The sequence below is a fragment of the Myotis yumanensis genome, unplaced genomic scaffold (genome assembly GCF_028538775.1).
Source record: "Myotis yumanensis isolate MYYU_CA2020_CCGP unplaced genomic scaffold, mMyoYum1.0.hap1 SCAF_22, whole genome shotgun sequence".
Lineage (NCBI taxonomy): Eukaryota > Metazoa > Chordata > Mammalia > Chiroptera > Vespertilionidae > Myotis > Myotis yumanensis.
Genome location: NW_027223773.1, coordinates 9,003,038 through 9,020,551, shown reverse-complemented (window position 1 = coordinate 9,020,551; position 17,514 = coordinate 9,003,038). Strand labels below are relative to the sequence as shown.

General features: G+C 44.4%; 1 protein-coding gene across 1 annotated transcript in view; it reads right to left on the bottom strand.

Moving 5' to 3' along the window:
* Positions 1–17,024, bottom strand: part of ESRRG (estrogen related receptor gamma) — a 432,435-nt gene extending 415,411 nt beyond the window's left edge. The window contains exon 1 of the mRNA XM_070401097.1: positions 16,369–17,024. The gene's annotated coding sequence lies outside the window, so the exon portion shown is untranslated. The remainder of the gene's footprint in view (positions 1–16,368) is intronic.
* Positions 17,025–17,514: the final 490 nt, after the last annotated feature.

Here is a 17,514-nt window from a genome sequence, read left to right as displayed (position 1 = left end):
CCCATGTCAGAGTACTTGTTCTCTGTCTTCTCCATGTGTCTATGTCTTTAGGTCAAAAAGGTAACCTAGTGTAGTAGGACACTGTGCTGGATTTGAAGGTAAAATACCATAGTGTAAATCTCCAAATCCATGATCTCCCATTGTGTTGCCCTGGACAAAATGATGTCTAAAATGAGATGGTGATCCTAGACCATCCACCTCCAAGGTTGCCTCAGTGTACCTGACACGTATCTACTCGTATCTCTCTCTCTCTCCTATGTAATCTTACTTAATTTTCACAACAAACCTTCAGTGAGTGGTGTTGGGAATACTGGACAGACATATGAAAAAAAAGAGAAAAAGACAGGAAGGAAAGAAGGAAGGAAGGAAGGAAGGAAGGAAGGAAGGAAGGAAGGAAGGAAGGAATGAATTGAACTACTTTCTTACACCATATAAAAAATAAACTCAAAATTGATTAAAAACTCCAACGTAAGATCTGAAACCTTAAAACTTGTAGAAGAAAACACAGGCAGTAAACTCTTGGATATCACTCTTAGCAATATCTTTTAGGATACATCTCCTTGGGCAAGGGAAACAAACCAACAAAATAAACAAATGGAACTACATCAAACTAAAAAGTTTTACACATAGAAGGAAACCATCAACAAAGTGATTAGACAACCTACTGAATGGGAGAACCTATTTGCAAATGATACATTCTGTAAGAGCTTAATATACAAATTACTATATAAGGAACTCAAACAACAGAGAGAGAGAGAGAGGTTATCAAAACCAAACAATTCAATTTAAAAAAATGGGCAGAGGACCTGAATAATTATTTCTCCCAAGAGGACACACAGATGATCAATAGACATATGAAAAGATGATCAACATCACTAATCATCAGAGAAATACAAATCAAAACTATAATGAGATATTATCTCATACCTGTCAGAATGGCTATCATCAATAAATCAACAAACAACAAGTGCTGGGAAGATGTGGAGGAAAGGGAACCCTCATGCTCTGGTGGTGGGATTGTAAATCGGTGCAGCCACTGTGGAGAATAGCATGGAAATTCCACAAAAATTTTAAAACAGAGCAGCCACATGACCCAGCAATTCCACTTCTGGGTATTTATCTAAAGAAAACAAGAACACTAATTTAAAAAGGACATATGCACCCCTACATTCATTATACCATTACTTGCAATGGCCAAGATACGGAATCAACCTAAGTGCCCATAGATAAAGAAGTAAAATATATATACAATGTAATATAAAAAGGATGAAATCTTGCCATTTGCAACAACATGGATGAACCTACAGGGTACGATGCTAAGTGAGATAAGTCAGGCAGAGAAAGACAAACACAGTATGATTCCACTTATATGTGGAATCTAAGAAAAGCAAACCCAGTGAATAAGCAAAACAAAATAGGAAAAGACCCAAAGATATGGAGGTGGTTTAGCTGATGGCTGCTAAAGGGGAAGAAAGGAGAAGGATGGGAAAAAATTAACTAAAAAGAATCACAGATACATTGTCATTCACATATCATCAATTCTAATCACAGACTTTTTCTCTGCCCTCGGGAGAGAAGACTATAAGGAAGAGCCCACCGCATGTGTGTGCTTACTGGCCAGACCACCAGACAAGGGTGGTTAGGCAGATTGGCTGGGAAGTGTGAGAAAGTCATCCACCCAGCAGCTGTCCCCGCCTGAATGGTCCCAGGGATAAACAAGGGTCCCTCTCCAGAGATATCTGCTGGCATCTTGTCTTCATTCCTTTCTGGAAAAAGGATTCCTACCCTGTGAAGAATGTGTTGCCTTCCACACACAACTGCCAAAAACCTAACTGTAGGCAAAAATCCATCTGACAAAACCCCTTCACTGCTTTGATTCAGTTCTTAAAGGAGATTAGTTGTTGGGAGGTCACCGAGAAGCCATCCCTACTGCTCAGCGTAGCTGGGGTTTCAAAGCTCTCACTACTAAGGGAGTCTCCATGGGCGAGGCCCCTTCCCTTCCTGCGGGTTAATCAATGAATCAACAAATAGTTAGTGAGCAGGGGTTCCCTGGGGTGTGCGGGTCTCTTCAGAGGTGCCTCTCCAGTTCAATAGCAGCTGAAAGAAAAACAGAGTTTTCTGACTCCTCTTAAAGTTGCCTTTTATAAAACCGGAGCAACATAAAAAGACCATGGGTCTCAGGTCCCGCTTTCTCTCTTCTCTGAACTTTTTAGATTCACAAAGGATAAAGGAAATGCTATGTGGCTGAGAGAATGTATAAGAGATAGAAGGACAAAAAGAAGAAAGAAAAGGGGAGAGGAAAGACAGGGAGGGACGGAAGGAAGAAGGGAAGTAAGAGGGGAAAGAAGAAAAGAGAATCAGAGGTCTTCGGGTCCAGGAAGGTCAAAGGTCACATCACACGTGTGTGTGTGTGTGTGTGTGTGTGTGTGTGTGTGTGTGTACACACACAATCCTGTCTAGACCTCTCTCCTTGGTAGCATACAACCTCCATGTTACTTGCCTGTTAATTAGTACTGCTCTGTAGTATATAACATTATCTTTGAGAACAACTGGTAACCACTGTTTTTTAAGCTTTTAGGATACATGTAATTATGAATTTCTTATGCCTTTAAATGTCCTCCTGCTGTCCATTCAGGCAATAGGATAAACTGTGCATGTTGCCTCAACACCCTCAGCAGGAATGGGGAACCTTTCTCCTGCCAAGGGCCATTTGGATATTTATAACATCATTCTCGGGCCATACAAAATGATCAGCTTAAAAATCAGCCTGCTCTGTTTGATCAAACATTTAATGAACTCACCCTTAATTCCTTGGCAGGGCCAGACCAAATTATTTCACAAGCCTTAGAAGGCCAGCAGGCCAGACATTCCCCACCCCTGCGTAGGAAAAATCTTAAATACAAAAAAAAAAAAAATTAATTTTCCTAAATATTTTTGTTTTATAAAAAAAAGAAATTTACATGAAAATAAACAATACTGTCATAAGATACTAATCTGGCTTTTAGTAAATGTGATAAAACACTGCACAGTTGTCCCTAGAACAGGACCACGCTATGACCCAATACTTAGGGCAGGACTCTACTTAACTACCTGTTTCCTCAGTCAAAACTAAGAGTGGAAGCAGCAACAGTTTATTAAGTACTTATGAAATGCCAGGCATTCTCTCATTTAGCCCTTTCACCTGCCCACTGGGGTGCCCTGCCTCCCCAGTCTGCAGATGAGGGTCTGGAAGCTCAGAGAGGTGAAGTCACTTTGCTCACAATCCCACGCACAGTGAGGTCCAGAGCAAAGACTCCAACCCATGTCTGACTCCAAAGAATGCGCTCCTAACCATCCTGAGGCTGACACCATTCCTGTTCTTCACCTTGGAGAAGCAAAGCCAGGGAAAGTAAAAACAGTATAAGTTTTATTATAATTTATCCAAATCCTCACTTTGTATCTCCACATTGGCTTTGAAGTACTTCTCCCCCTGCTTGTCCCAACATGAATTTTTAGAGCTTCTTTTTCTGTTTCTTTTTGATAAGTGAAGATATTCTCTAAACAGCAAACAAACCAGGAGGCCCTAGCTAACCATGACATTGTGAAGCATTCTTCAGTCTAAGTGTGGAGTCAGGCATGCCAACATCTAAAAAAGCTTAATTTAAAAAAAAGGTTTTACCATAAGTACTATGTTAACACTTATAGGTCTAAACAAAGAGTTTGCTAGAGCCTGGCCAGCGTGGCTCAGTGATTGAGCATCAACCTATGAACCAGGAGGTCACAGTTCAATTCCCCGTCAGGGCACAGGCCCAAGTTGCAGGCTCGACCCTCAGTGTAAAGGTAGCTGATCAATGATTCTCTCTCATCATTGATGTTTCTACCTCTCACTCACTCGCCCTTCCTCTCTGAAATCAATAAAAATATATTTAAAACAAAAAATCCAACAGAATTTGCTAGAAACACGTCCTAAGTGTAGATGGGGAAGAGGGTAGGGAGATACTCTTACACCTACTGAGCTTCTCAACTATAACCCTCATGCTTTTTTCATGTGCTGATTGAATTTATTGTAGTGGCAGTATTGATAGAAAAATAAATACCCGAGATCCGATTCTACAGTATGTTATCTATACATATATAATTATGCATCTTGTGAGAAATATCTGAACATTTGACAGGAGGTAAACATGAACACGTCATTCCCTTTTGCTCCACGCTGATACGCTCATTGGCATCACGTGCTGTGCAGGAGGAGGTATGGCTCAGGAGAGCCGTTCAGGTCTTTTTCACCTTGAGACACAACACCGTCAGCCAGACCTCTGCTCCCAGGGCCTGTGGCTGTCGGAGACCGTGACTCTCCGAGCCCTTCGCTCCTGCACGCTGAGTACCAATCAGGCCCACCCTCCAAAGCCGGCTTTTTAGGTCCCCTGCCTCCTCAGTTTGATGGCTGGAGTTTCTTCCCTCGTTTCCTTTTACTAAACAAAGCTGGTGTCACTACCCAGCAAACCACAAGGTGAGCACTTAACACAAACTGTTCAAGTGTCTCAGCTGAAGGCACATTTAAGAGCAGTCATATCCATACGCAGACAGACACCATCTCTCCCAGGGAAAGGCGCATGGTGTGGGAAGGCCTGGTCCATGTAGAAGTCAGCCAAGGTCTGCATGGATGAAAACGGTAGGGTTGGGTGCTCATTACCATATTCATTACCATATTGCAGAAGTTGCTTGGAAAGCGAATAACAGTTTTCAGAAAGACTGAGATTCAAGTCCTCAGAGACTTCAAAAGGGTGAGAAAAGACAGTTAAATATGTAAAAACTAAGGGGCAAAATTACCTATTCCTCTTCCTTCAAAGCTAGAGGACCACTAGCCCACAGTTAACAGAACCTTCCAGGAAAGAAGCCCTGAAGTATTCCCTTTCTGTTTCTAAAATAAAGGCACTTACTGTGAAAATCCACAAGTCCTCACACTTTGCCCAGAATCTCCCGTTGCCCACCCTTCTCCATGGGAGCAGAGAGTGGGAACGGCCAAGTTTGCAGATCTAGCGACTTGGTTTGGTGGCAGATGGGTATGTGTTGGGTGGGGGTGGGGGGGCACATAGAAAAGCAAGACTTTCCCTTTAAAACTGAACAGAAGCTGCTACCACATCACATGACCTTTTACCGTAATTTCTATTAAAATCATTTCATGTCTGGTTGCCTCTGCTCTCCGGGCTCATTTGTATTGTTTACAACGAGTCGCTGCATGGGCGGTTAGTGGTGGCTGGATCCATGGTTACCCGTGTTCACACTCACTAGGTAAATGGAATGCAGCCCTGCTCCGGGTTACAGGGAGCAAGCTCTTAGAAAACCACAGCCCAGCTATCAATCAGGCTAATCTGAGAGAAATTAATCTTCTGGACGTAGGTATTGGCGCATATGAAAAATTGATAGAAAGGGGGCATGGGCTTTTCTGGGTTGGAGTTCCCACAGTGGACAAGCTGAGACTGGACTGAGAGTCTCGGAATAGTCAGTCTGTGGTCAACATCTGACAGCCGTTCACATGGTACATCTAAAAAGCCTTCAAGGGTATGAAGACCACCCTTTAAAACACACCCACCCACATTTTGTGAGCGTTTATCTCACCTGAGTGTTCTGAGGACCGAGAGAGCATCTACGTACAGGTTTAACCAGACTGCAATCCCAGCAAGGAACTCACACAGAGGCATGCAAGACAGCCAAACACCAAACAGACAGCTCTGGGTAGGGATCAATTAAAACAAAAATCTCAGTGGAATTTAATGTACTCTTTCTGAGTAAATTAAAACTGCAATCTAATACGTTGTATTCAGAGCAAGAGCAGTACAAATTCCTTCAATTGCCCGTGAATTTCTGTGGTTAATTCTTTACAAACATTCCCCCAAAGCAAACTTGTTTCTGGAGATGGACATGACTGACACTCGTCATCCCTAGTAAACATGGAGAAGTTGTATAGTTTACTGCCCCCACAGTAATCGTCCCCCAAGTCACATTGCAATGCCAAGTCAGAACAGCAAATAGTTAAAGCTAACACACTACAACCCCGTCTACTGCAAAGTCACTGTATCAGAAGCTACAATTGATTTGTTTCCTCAGAACGACTTGAAAATGAATGTAACGTAACGTCGGAGAAAGCCCTCCTGCTCTGCTAATCGGATATTGTGTAAGGGTTGATTGCAGCTCAGCCCTGCACTATTGCCTAAATCGCACATACTCACACGTTCTGGGTTCTTCCAAGAGTTTGGTGCAGTTTCAAGGACAAATGTCTTAAGGAAGCCTCTCTCCCGTGCAGCCAGGAGCCTAGCTGGGATCTGATGACAGGAGCATGGTGCTACATCTGACAACCGAGAAGCAAAGTTCCTGCGTGCAGAGGAGGTCTTGGACAGTCTCGGGGTGCAGGAGGCTGCTGGGAATGTGCCGGTTGGTCTGCTCCCGGGTTGTGTGTACACGGGAGCAGCTGATCCGTGTTTGCAGCCCTGCAGAAAGGAACCTTTACTGAAAACCAATGGCATCACATTTCAGCGGGGCCGGTGCCAAGTGCTGGAGAGCAGAGCAACCTTTGACAACTTCACACAATTCACCCGGGCAGCCTCCACCACCGGGCGGGGGGAGGGGGGATGTGTCCCCACCAGGTCTCACCTCCAGCGTGCTCCCTGGGAAACCAAACACAGCTACCCACCCACAGGCCTCTGATGACGCTGTGCTTATTCCCTGGACTTCTCTCACATGCAGCCCTGACCTCTGCTGTCCTGACCTCCCACGGGCTCTATCTTCATGGGATTTGAGAACTGAGTCCCCATTTCTAAAACATATTTCTCTCTCTTTTGTCTATAAACCCTCAAATCCACATGTTACTAATCCTGTGTTGAATATTTATGACTCCCCTGACATTCCTCACAAATACATCGAGGAAAAAGTAATTTAGGGATGGGTAACATGGTACCTAGTTCTTTTTTAAAAAATATATTTTTATTGAGGAAGGGAGAGGGAGAGAGAAAGAGAGAGAAACATTAATGATGAGGGAGAATCATTGATCAGCTGCTTCCTGCACGCACCACACTGGGGATCCAGCCCCCAACCCAGGCATGTGCCCTGAGAGCAAATAGACCCTGACTTCCTGGTTCATAGGTCAGCGCTTAACCACAAAGTCACACCAGTTGGGTGGTACCTGTATGCTGCTTCCAAATTTAGAGGCTGGACTTTGAACATGACTGTTTGGTTGGTTGGGGGCCATTTTCTTATTATTCTTTATGAACTTCACTAGTAGAACCTACTAGGATCCCAAGACTATGATGATACTAGGAGCAGCCATACAATGCAGGACATGGTATAGGATGTTCAGTAGTGGAATCACTCTCTTAACCGCCCTTAATATGGGGGAGAAGGAAAATTCTAGACCTTGCCAATTCTAAAAGGGAAAGTTAAGAGATCATAAGATACAGAGGGGGCGGGGGCGATTGGTTGCCATAGCAAACTCGATCCCTGTCATGGTGTAGTCACTTTATTCTCTGTGTTCCTCCCTGCCCTTCCACTTCCTTCCATCCCAACGACAAGTCTAGGTGATAATCTATTATATGGTATTTTCTCACGATGGTGCGTTTCACCTCAAAGGGCAGAAATCAGAACTGACAGTTTAACAAAAGGCCACGTTCAACGTGGCAGGCAGCACAGGCCCTGTGCTTCCACTTCTCTGAACGCCAGCCCAGGAGCTGCCTGCGCAGCCGGGAAATTATCCCAGCAAGGCCTTGGCTCACCTTGGGGTCTATTGTTCAGAAGTAACCATAACCCCTGACATCCAAGAGCTCACAGAACGTGATGAGAAGACTGGGCTCTGGTGCCAAATGGGTTTAGCTTCCTATCCTGGCCCCACTACTTTCTACTTGTGTGAGGTTTGGAGTTGCTTCAAAGCTCCAAACTTCTGTTTCCTCATCTATGAGATGGTGACATTGCAGCTACCATACAAGATTGCTGTGAAGATTTAAGGAACCACATACTCACAGAGGTCAGGGGCTGGCCACAGTGCCTGGCACCCATGCATTTAAAAAACATTACTGAGCCTCCTCTAGGAATCGGGCACAGTGCCAGACATAGGGGAGGGGGCACAAAGTCATGTGAGACACAGCCACTCCTCTCAAGCGCGTGGCCCCATGTGAAGTCATTCCTCCTTGCCTCCCGGAACTTGTGTGTAGTCTCTCTCATGAAGCACTAAATGCTTTCAATTGCCTTGTCTCATCTCATTCAAATACTTAACACATGGCCACTCTGAGGGAGGATCCAAGCAGATTTTTGGATTTGCCTTTTGAAGATATATTGTCTGTACACACAGCCCAAATGTCTTGAATAATTGTTGTCCTACTGCTTCATTTTATGCTTTGAAATGTAATCCATTTCCAATGGAAGAATTGGCTAGATATTTATCAGTGAATCAGACATTAAAAACAAGAAAATATTCTAGAAAGAGATCAGTCTAGAATCTAGAACTTGGAGTTCAGCTCATATATTACATTACTTAGTGCTGATATATCCTGGAAATCTTTGTTAAAATGAAATTTATATTATTAAATATGAGGATTTACTGCCAAATAATGATTCCTTCAGCCTTAACAAAAACCCAGGAAATTTAGATGAATATCAACGCCAATGCAGAAGTGCAAGGGACAGGTCATGTTTGAGACAAAGAAAAAAATTATTCAATATATTTTTTTTTTGTTTTCAGTCATTCACATGTTTATTTAGACAAGCTGTGGCCATCTGTAATGGAAACTGAACATGCTCCTCGCATATTGGCATCACTCAGGGTAGAATTATCAGGCTTGCTGCATTTAAGTGGCCAGCTGCATACTATTTCCTGCTTCCTCCCTAAATAAAGTAATATGTAAAGTATCTAGCACAGTTCTTGGGCCACAGTGTACAAGAAACAGGCCTATCAAAGACCACTCTGGAGTGAAAACAATGGCCTAAGACTTGGTCAGCATGGAGAACTGGTTGACCCAATGACTTTTCCTTACCACCTTCAACTACAAGTAGGTTTACAGTTGTGAAACAGAGTTTATTTTTGAGTTACTATTCCTTAATTATTGTATTATGTCTTTCCATATGAACAACTGTAAACCTACCTTTGCCCACCCCTATAAAAATAGTTTCCACGCACTTTTATATCCATAGATCTCACTCCACTCCCACAACCATCTTGGAAGCAGATGCTTTTATTATTCAACTTTTTACAGATAAGACCAATTCAGAGAATTTAATAACTTTACAAGATCACACAGGCAATAAGTGGCCCAGCACAAATTTCAAAATGGATGCTCTAACTCCAATCCCCAAAGCTTTTCCATGTCACTAATACAGGAATGTGCAGCCATTCACTGCCCTCTTTTTCCTTACGGTTTCTCCTCCCACAGATCAGTTAAATGCAGACCAGACCATCTTACACACACAGAGAGATATGCCTCTGTCCTCTACCTTCAACCACCTTCTACCTTTTCTTCTCTCACATCTTGGACAATTACTTCAGAGAGTAATTTTCCTCTCCTTTCTCCCTTGCTCTCCTGCTCTTCAAGGCATTTGGGCGTCAAAAAACAAATATCATCACAGGTAACAATCCTAGAAAGAGTGCTAATGTTACACTATTCTGGGGGTGGGAGGATGAGAAGGGTAGGCGGCGGAGGAAGCCAACAATTTTGTAACCAACTGCTAAAAATCCCAAAAGTTTATTAAAAATCCCCCTCAGAGACTCTGCAATGGTTGTAATCCATCTTTTTAACTTGCAGCTATATGCGCATTCTCTTAAACCTCAACCCTCTGGTTTCTAGATAAGTGATAAACTGACATTCAATTCTATTCCCTTTTTGTTATGTTTATCGCTTGTATCATAGCAGAACTGCTTTTCACATTTTTTCATCACTGATATATAATATTTCACTAACAAAAATAACATAGATTTTTATGGCCTAACCTAGTAATCAGCATTTTAAGATTATCTTCTGTAGAAAAAGTGTTGTTTGAATATCTAATCATTGACCTGCAAATGAAGTATTTTAATGAAATTTGAGTGTCAAAATTTCATAAAGCTTTTGTTTCAAGGCACTAAACCTGAGCTCAATTACTACTCCACACACTAGTATTTCTGGCCATGGCATAAGGTCATACTTTAGTCAGCAATTTGTTTACAGAATAGAAATAAACAGGAATGTAATTCACTAGTCCATTCATTATTAATCAATTATTTAATTCAAGGGCGAAGTGCGTTGGAGACCACCAACTCAAACCCCTCCCTTTTAGAAATGAAGAGACAGAGGCAAAGCTTTGCTGCTCTGTGCTGAAGAGGGTAAAAGATCAGACTATCAACTCTACCTCGGACCGTTCTGACTGGTTCTTAACTGAAGACGGATGTTCAGTAGTTCACACATTAGCTAAAACGAGCAAGTTTCTAACTCTGAAGGTGATGGATCTAAAGGATCATCAGCTATTATGTCCCATTTCTGCAACCCTTGGAAATAAATGTTCATACTAAATAGAAAATGAATTTCTGATAACTGAATTAAACGGTTCCACTAAAGAGCCAACTTTGGATTTCTTTCCACACATAATAACTTGGAAAAATATATAGCCTGTGTTTACTATAGCACTATAGTCACCGTCTCTAAGAAGAGCTATAACTTGCTAACAATTTTCCTGATTTATGTTTGGAAACATACAGGGCATGAAATGATTTCTGCAACCTTACATTTTCCTCAAGAGCACTGGTAGGCAGGATATATATCCCCAAAATCATGCTGGATTGCTTGTTACAGCTCCTTTTCTAATAGAAATGTGTGATAGGCAATTACACGTTACACATGTTACACACACACACACACACACACACACACACACACACACACATCACTGGCTGTTTTCCCATTAAGAGAGGAAAAAAGAAGAAAGGAAGGAAGGGAGAGAAGGAGAGAGAGAGGAAAGGAGGAAGGAAACTAATAAAAGAATCTATTTTCATAAGATGTTTATAGTGTAAAAACAGAGTGCCTTCTTGAGTAAGAAAGTGCAATAAATATTCTTCTAAAGAACAGTTTATGGGTAATGTATGCTTATAAAGTGTAACACACTATATGAATGTTAGTTATTCTTGCTCTTAGTATTTAACATATATGGAAATTTGCTTCACAATCTCTACTTGTGCTAATAAAAATAGGTATTCGTGAATATAAATTATATTGGTCATAAAATCAGCCTTATTAATCTAATATATCTTCGAGTGAGATCAAATTTAAATGGGCCACCCTGGTAACACAGATATCTGTGAACACTGTTTATCCTACCACATAAGTAACTTTCAATGTAGGAATACAAAAGTTTTGCCATGCTTCATGTCAAGTTAGCCTCCAGAAATTGAATCTTCAAAACAGTGAAAAATTACCATGTCAGACACGCATATTTGCTAACTTAAAAAAATTCTTTTGTAGAAGGGAAGTAAAATAAGCACATTTATTCATCAGCATCCTGTATTGAGTTCTACCAGGTAGTTTATTTTAGCAGCTGCACCATCTGAAACAGCCATAAGTGTTCATAAGTGAATAAAGTATCTTTGAATCTCCAGTATCTTACATTTTATCACAGGGATTCCACATGCATCCAACCCCCTTTTGTGGTAACTATGGCCATCCCCTTGTTTAAATGAACAAAGTAGCCTTCATAATAGAAATATAAACAGAGGCCTGATTTAAAACTACCGCTGATTCTTCTGTGGGAAGTATTGATCACAATAGCATAAATACACTATTAGCTATCTGTGCATGGTAGACATTCCTGGGGATGGGAGGTGGGATTTACACCCAAGGCAATGGAGCTATGGGGGTAGTAACCTTTCCCATTGGAAATCATCATTGTTGAGTAAATTCATGGTATTTAATTTCCACGAAAAAGAAAGCCCCCCAGCTTCTGGCTCTCCCTTTTGGCCACCACCACCACTGATTACAAAACAAAGTGCATAAATTAGGTTCCAAATCATCAAAAGAAGATGATTCCAGAGAAAGATCCTTCAACTTTCCTACAGTGCCCCACCCCCACCCGCTAGCATGAGAGGGTGAGGGGCATTTAGATCTTCTTCCTAGTTTCCTGCTCTTAGTCCTAGGGCCCTATTGGTCTGGTGATGCTAACCTACAAATAGATTCACAGTCCGGCCTGCATGGCTCAGTGGTTGAGCATGGACCTATAACCAGAAGGACAGTTCGATTCCGGTAAGGGCATATGCCTGGGTTGTGGGCTCGATCCCCAGTAGGGGGCGTGCAGGAGGCAGCTGGTCAATGATCCTGTCTCATCATTGATGTTTCTATCTCTCTCTCCCCATCTTCTTTCCTCTCTGAAATCAATAAAAAAATAAATTTAAAAAGACACAAAGCCGAATTAGCCCACAGCTTTAAAAAATAGCAAAGTGACAAGAGAAAATGTCTTTGTTTGCCCCAGAGGCCCCCGGACATTATTTTGACTTTATACAGAAATTTTAAGTGAATAAAACAAAGACCACAGTATTGCCAAACGAGGTCCATCATTACTTCCAAATGACAGATTCTAATGTTCCTACAGAAGTTTTCAGTTGGTTTTCTCATAGCAGTGATTCCATGGAAAGCGTCACCAACTGCTCCCTGGAGAAAACAAAGACCTGCACTGAAATGGAGAGACAGAATTTCCAGATGCAAAGTTCCTAGAAGGCAGGTACCGCCAGGGTTTCTTAGCGAGCGTAACGCAGACTGTGTTAGGCACTGTGGATGCAGGAGGGATCTCCACTTTACAGGGTTCCATCTGTTTCCATAACATTCGTTCCCCTTTGTGCCTTCTTGGTAACTGTTGTTGCGAGAAGTTAGAACTCAACCCAGCTCCACTGCCAACTCCCTACACTAACAACAAGCAATGACTACCATCTGTATTTCTGATGGGTACAGAAGAAGACCATGGAAGAGAAGTTAGCCAGAAATGTTAAATAATTGAAAACTATAAATGACTTAATAGAGTAGTCAGCTTAGTTTACAATGCAGCCTGTTTAAAGCCATAAAAGTCCTGTATAAAAATTTTATCTTGTGGTTGACCATCACATTGCCTATGTATTATTCAAAAGTATCTCACCAGTGTTTTTCTTCATTAACCTGGCTCTTGGCATTTTCCCTCTAACTCTTTCTCCTTCTGCAGTGTGTCAACCATGTTGAGACAAAGACAGAATTCCTCTGTTCTATCATAAATCCCTCCTCCAGGATAATGAGATTTTCCATGTCTAATTGAAACCAATTTCATAGGTCAATCAGGAAGGCAAACTTGAACTTCCTCAAATATAACTTGTTTGTATTTAATACAGCCAAACACACAAGACATTAAAAAATAATAAAACAAGCCCGGCTGGCGTGGCTCAGTGGTTGAGCATTGACCTGTGAACCAGGAGGTCACGATTCAATTCCTGGTCAGGGCACATGCCTGGGTAGCGGGCTCGATCCCCAGTAGGGGGTGTGCAAAAGGCAGCTGATCAATGATTCTCTCTCATTACTGATGTTTCTATCTCTCTTTCCCTCTCCCTCTCTAAAATCAATTTTAAAAAGCGTATTAAAAGAATAATAATAAAACAAGACTAATCTACTTGTATCGATACATCTGTAAACAAAAGGAGAAGCTCATAAATTAACCCCCTTTCCTGTGACACACTGATCTGGGGATTTGTCTAGATGTGAAATGTCGTAAGGCATCACAAAAGTTCTGCCCTGAGTGTTTGGCTAAGGTGCGCGGAATGTCTGTGAAGGAGAAACAAGAGACACCTAAGGATCTTTTTCCAACATAAGCCCATTACCTGTGACAGGCTCTTGCTAAAATGCTAGCTGCAACTGAAATGTCCCCATAAACAAGGCAACTGAGAACAGCCCGAAATGTTCTCAGCAGCATTGTCCCTCACAGCACTTCTGATGTCTGCATGGCTGCTGTCCCCACCATTACCATTCTCATGCTGATTTAAGTTCAGAACTCAAAATGAAAAACTACCTTGACCATCACTTCGTATCAAAATCCTGGTGCAGTAAGTAATAAGTGGTGCTGGTTTGGAAAATGAGAACATAGCCCTCTCCTGCTAACCTTTTAATTTCTTGAAAAAAACTGTACAGAATAAATTGAGGGGCACACACCTGGGGACCTAATCAATGGATGGGCTCTATTTCATAAAAGCACAACCCCACCCATCAGAAAGTCCCTTTACTCCCCTAAAAGAAGACTAGCAGGTTCCGGTATATACTATGCATGAAGGTTTCAGTGCTATATGGATTTATTAAAGAACATGATCTTTCTATCAATGTTCAACCCCCCAGTCCACGGACCATGTTAACTCTATGATACCGCGCTCAATACACACACTTCTACTTCCACGTAAGAGGAGTTTAAAGAGTGATGAGATATGTAAAAATAGCAAAGTCATGTGCACCAGACAAGCATGTCGGTAAGTCATCTAGGCCAGCTCCATAATATGCGTGATCTTTCCCGGTTGAAGGAAGAGGCCCTATCAAAGGCATTGGCCTCCATTAGGGTGTCTATGTCCTTTCTTTCTATGGGCTACTCCTCAGCTCAGATTTGAGAACTCGAGAACTATTCGAATTTCCCTCCTTTTCCCACAATGACACCGGCTGGCAAACTCATGCTGACAACTTCCAATCTACTGGACAGAGAAAAAGAAGAATCCTGACACCAAGTCCAGCCCCAGCCCCTGCCTCCCCTCCTGCCTGCTGCTTCTGAACTTGGGCATCTTCCAAACACACGCCCCCATTTGGTCTCTGGGCAGCAGGAGAAACAAAGGAGAGTTTCTCTTCACAACCAGCCCAAGTCTTCAGCTGCTCCCAGCACTTCCAAATCCCCACAGGTCTCTTGATCTTGACTTAAAGTATTAAGCAGGAGTGTTAGGAAAGTAGTGGGAGGTCATATGTGGACCTAACAGCAACTTCTCTGAACTCACAGGCTGAGAATTTCTCTCTCTCTCTCTCTCTCTCTCTCATGAGAGAGAGAGAAGGTGCTATTTTCAGCATTGCCCTCTGGTCTGTGTTAGCGGAGTCATTTGCTTTCTGCGTGTGTCTGTGTCGGGTTGTACGGCCACTGGTTCTGGTAGTACAACACAAACACAGCAAACGTGCTTCCCTGCTTAAGCAGACCCATGTGGCCATCCACAACAAGACCAATGCCAGCACAATAAACAAACACCCACAACCATTCCCCAGCACCCAGGCACTGTGGGGCTTTCTCCAGGCCCTTCCGGACGCTTCCAGAATTGCTCATTCGGATTGGGAAAGGGGGAGGGCAGGCGTGCAGAAGGGAGAAGAGAGAGAGAAGAGGAGGGAAGCTTTGCCCTCTGTGTCTTTCTCTAAGAATCTTCCATCACCAAACAGGGGGCAATGGGAGGGGGCGGGTTCTATCCTGCAAATGCTTCTCAGGGACTTGAGAGGTAGCTGTGGGGAGGTGGTTTGAAATACTTCAAATGGTGGTTGCTGACCTCCCTGCAACTTCCGAGCCCCACAGGGGCTCGGGAAAGGGAAAGGGAAGGGGGTAGGGAAAGGGAGGGAGGGAGGCGCAGAGGACAGGAGGGAGATACCTAGGACGCAGCAGCAGCAGCAATCACAGGACTTCCCAGCCCTCAACTCCTGCAGCCCCCCTCTCCCCAGCGCCCCTCCTTGGCTGAGGAAGACCAGAGGACTCCCTCCACCCCTTCCGGTCCTGCTGCCCTAACTCTGCCCTCACTCTGGGCCACTTCACCCAGCACCTAAGTCTCTATCCAGGAGGGGGATGGGAGAGGTGTTGAAGGAACAAATCCTTGCTTTTAGGATTTGTGTGTCTGGAGCACACACTCTGGCAGGTTTGCAGTCTTGGTGAGGCGCATCTACACAGGCGGACAGCACTTAGGGCCATGTTACTGGGGGAGGGGGTTGCTGCTGTGCTTTTTTTTTCTTTTCCAAAACACTCTAAACAAGTGAAGGGGGGAGGGAGGTGGCAGAGAGCTTTCCACCAGGACTGCAAATCCAGAATGCCCCCCGCGGGGATGTCAGCCTGCAGATGTTGCTGCTAAGGATCGGGACCAGTTACCTTGGCAGGGTCACAACTGCGGCGGGGGGCCCAGGTGAGACGTCGGGGGTTTTAAAGGAGCCAGCCCCGCGGTGCCTTTGGCTGGGAAAGTCTACGAACCCCCATGCAGGGACACTGCGCGTCCTACACACGCCTCCTCCTCGCTGGGCTCCCGCGACCTCCGCGGGCGGCGAGGGGGTGCGGGCTGGCCCGCTGCGGGCAAGGGCACGGCCCCCCACCGGACCCCCTGCGCGCGGGAGGCGCAGGCCTGGCCACGGGTCTGAGTCCCGAGCGGCTGTCACTCACCGAGCCGGGCTGCAGGGGCCGAGGGGCGCCCGCCGCTAGCCGGAGCGCCCGGGCGCCTCCCTCCGCTCTTGGTAGCGTCGGTCCGCACTCCCTGTGACCCGGGACGTCATGATGCCTGTCTGTTTTCTCAATGATAACTTGGCCAGAGAAGAGCCAGGCTGCCGGGGTCTCCTCGGGTGGGTACGTGGTATGTGCACGTTTCTGTTTGCATGCGTTTCTCTCGCTCTCTCCCTCCCTCCCTCTCTCTTTCTTTAAAAAAAAAATCGATATCTTTTAGGAGCCCCCCGGATTCCCAGCACGGTTATGACTCCATGGCATTATTGCGTTTGCAGAAAGGGCACCTCTGGGTGTGTGTCCAGGCGGGAGGGTTTTTTGCCCCTTTAAATCCTGCTGCTCCAGCCACCGCTGCCGCTGCCGCAGCCGCTGCAAACGGAAAGCAAGCATGCGTTCATCTTTTGTCTTTCACTTTACCTTCAGGGTGACATTCAGTGCCAACTGCTCCTTTTGACCGGCGCCAGTCCCCGCCTGGGCAAAATAACATTTAAAAACCTGGGGGGAGGGGATGCCAGAGCCAGCCCCGAAGCCCCAAATGCTGGGGTTCCCATCCTTCCATCCGATCTGATGGACTCCAGGACCCCAGAGCTGCCCGGCCCACCTCCCTCCCGCAGAGAACCCAGCTGCCCTCCTACCCACCGGGCCCAGGCACAGGATCAGCACAAGGACTGCCAGGCACATCCACACGGGGCCAGCCCCTCATGTTCGCGGCTGCCACTTGCTGACTTGCATCTCAGTTGCCTTCCCACGGTGTAGGCCTCTCACAACTGGAGCTATTTTTGTCTCCCTGAGATGTTCTTTAAAGCCTTTTAAAAATGGGGAGGGGGGCAGGGGAGAAAGAGAGAGAGAGAAAGAGAGAGTGGGAGGGAGAAAGCCAAGCCCCAGCCCCTAAATGAGGGACTGCACAGAGGCAGAGAAATTGGGGGACTCCTGGCGCCTGACCTAGCCGGGGCAGTCGGAAAGGACAGAAAGGATAATAAGATTTTAATTGAATTCTTCGACACCAGCCTGGAAAGTTGTTTTTTTTTTAATACAACGATATGATTGCCGGCTAATCACTGGATTTGTCATTTTTGTAATACTGTTCCCTAG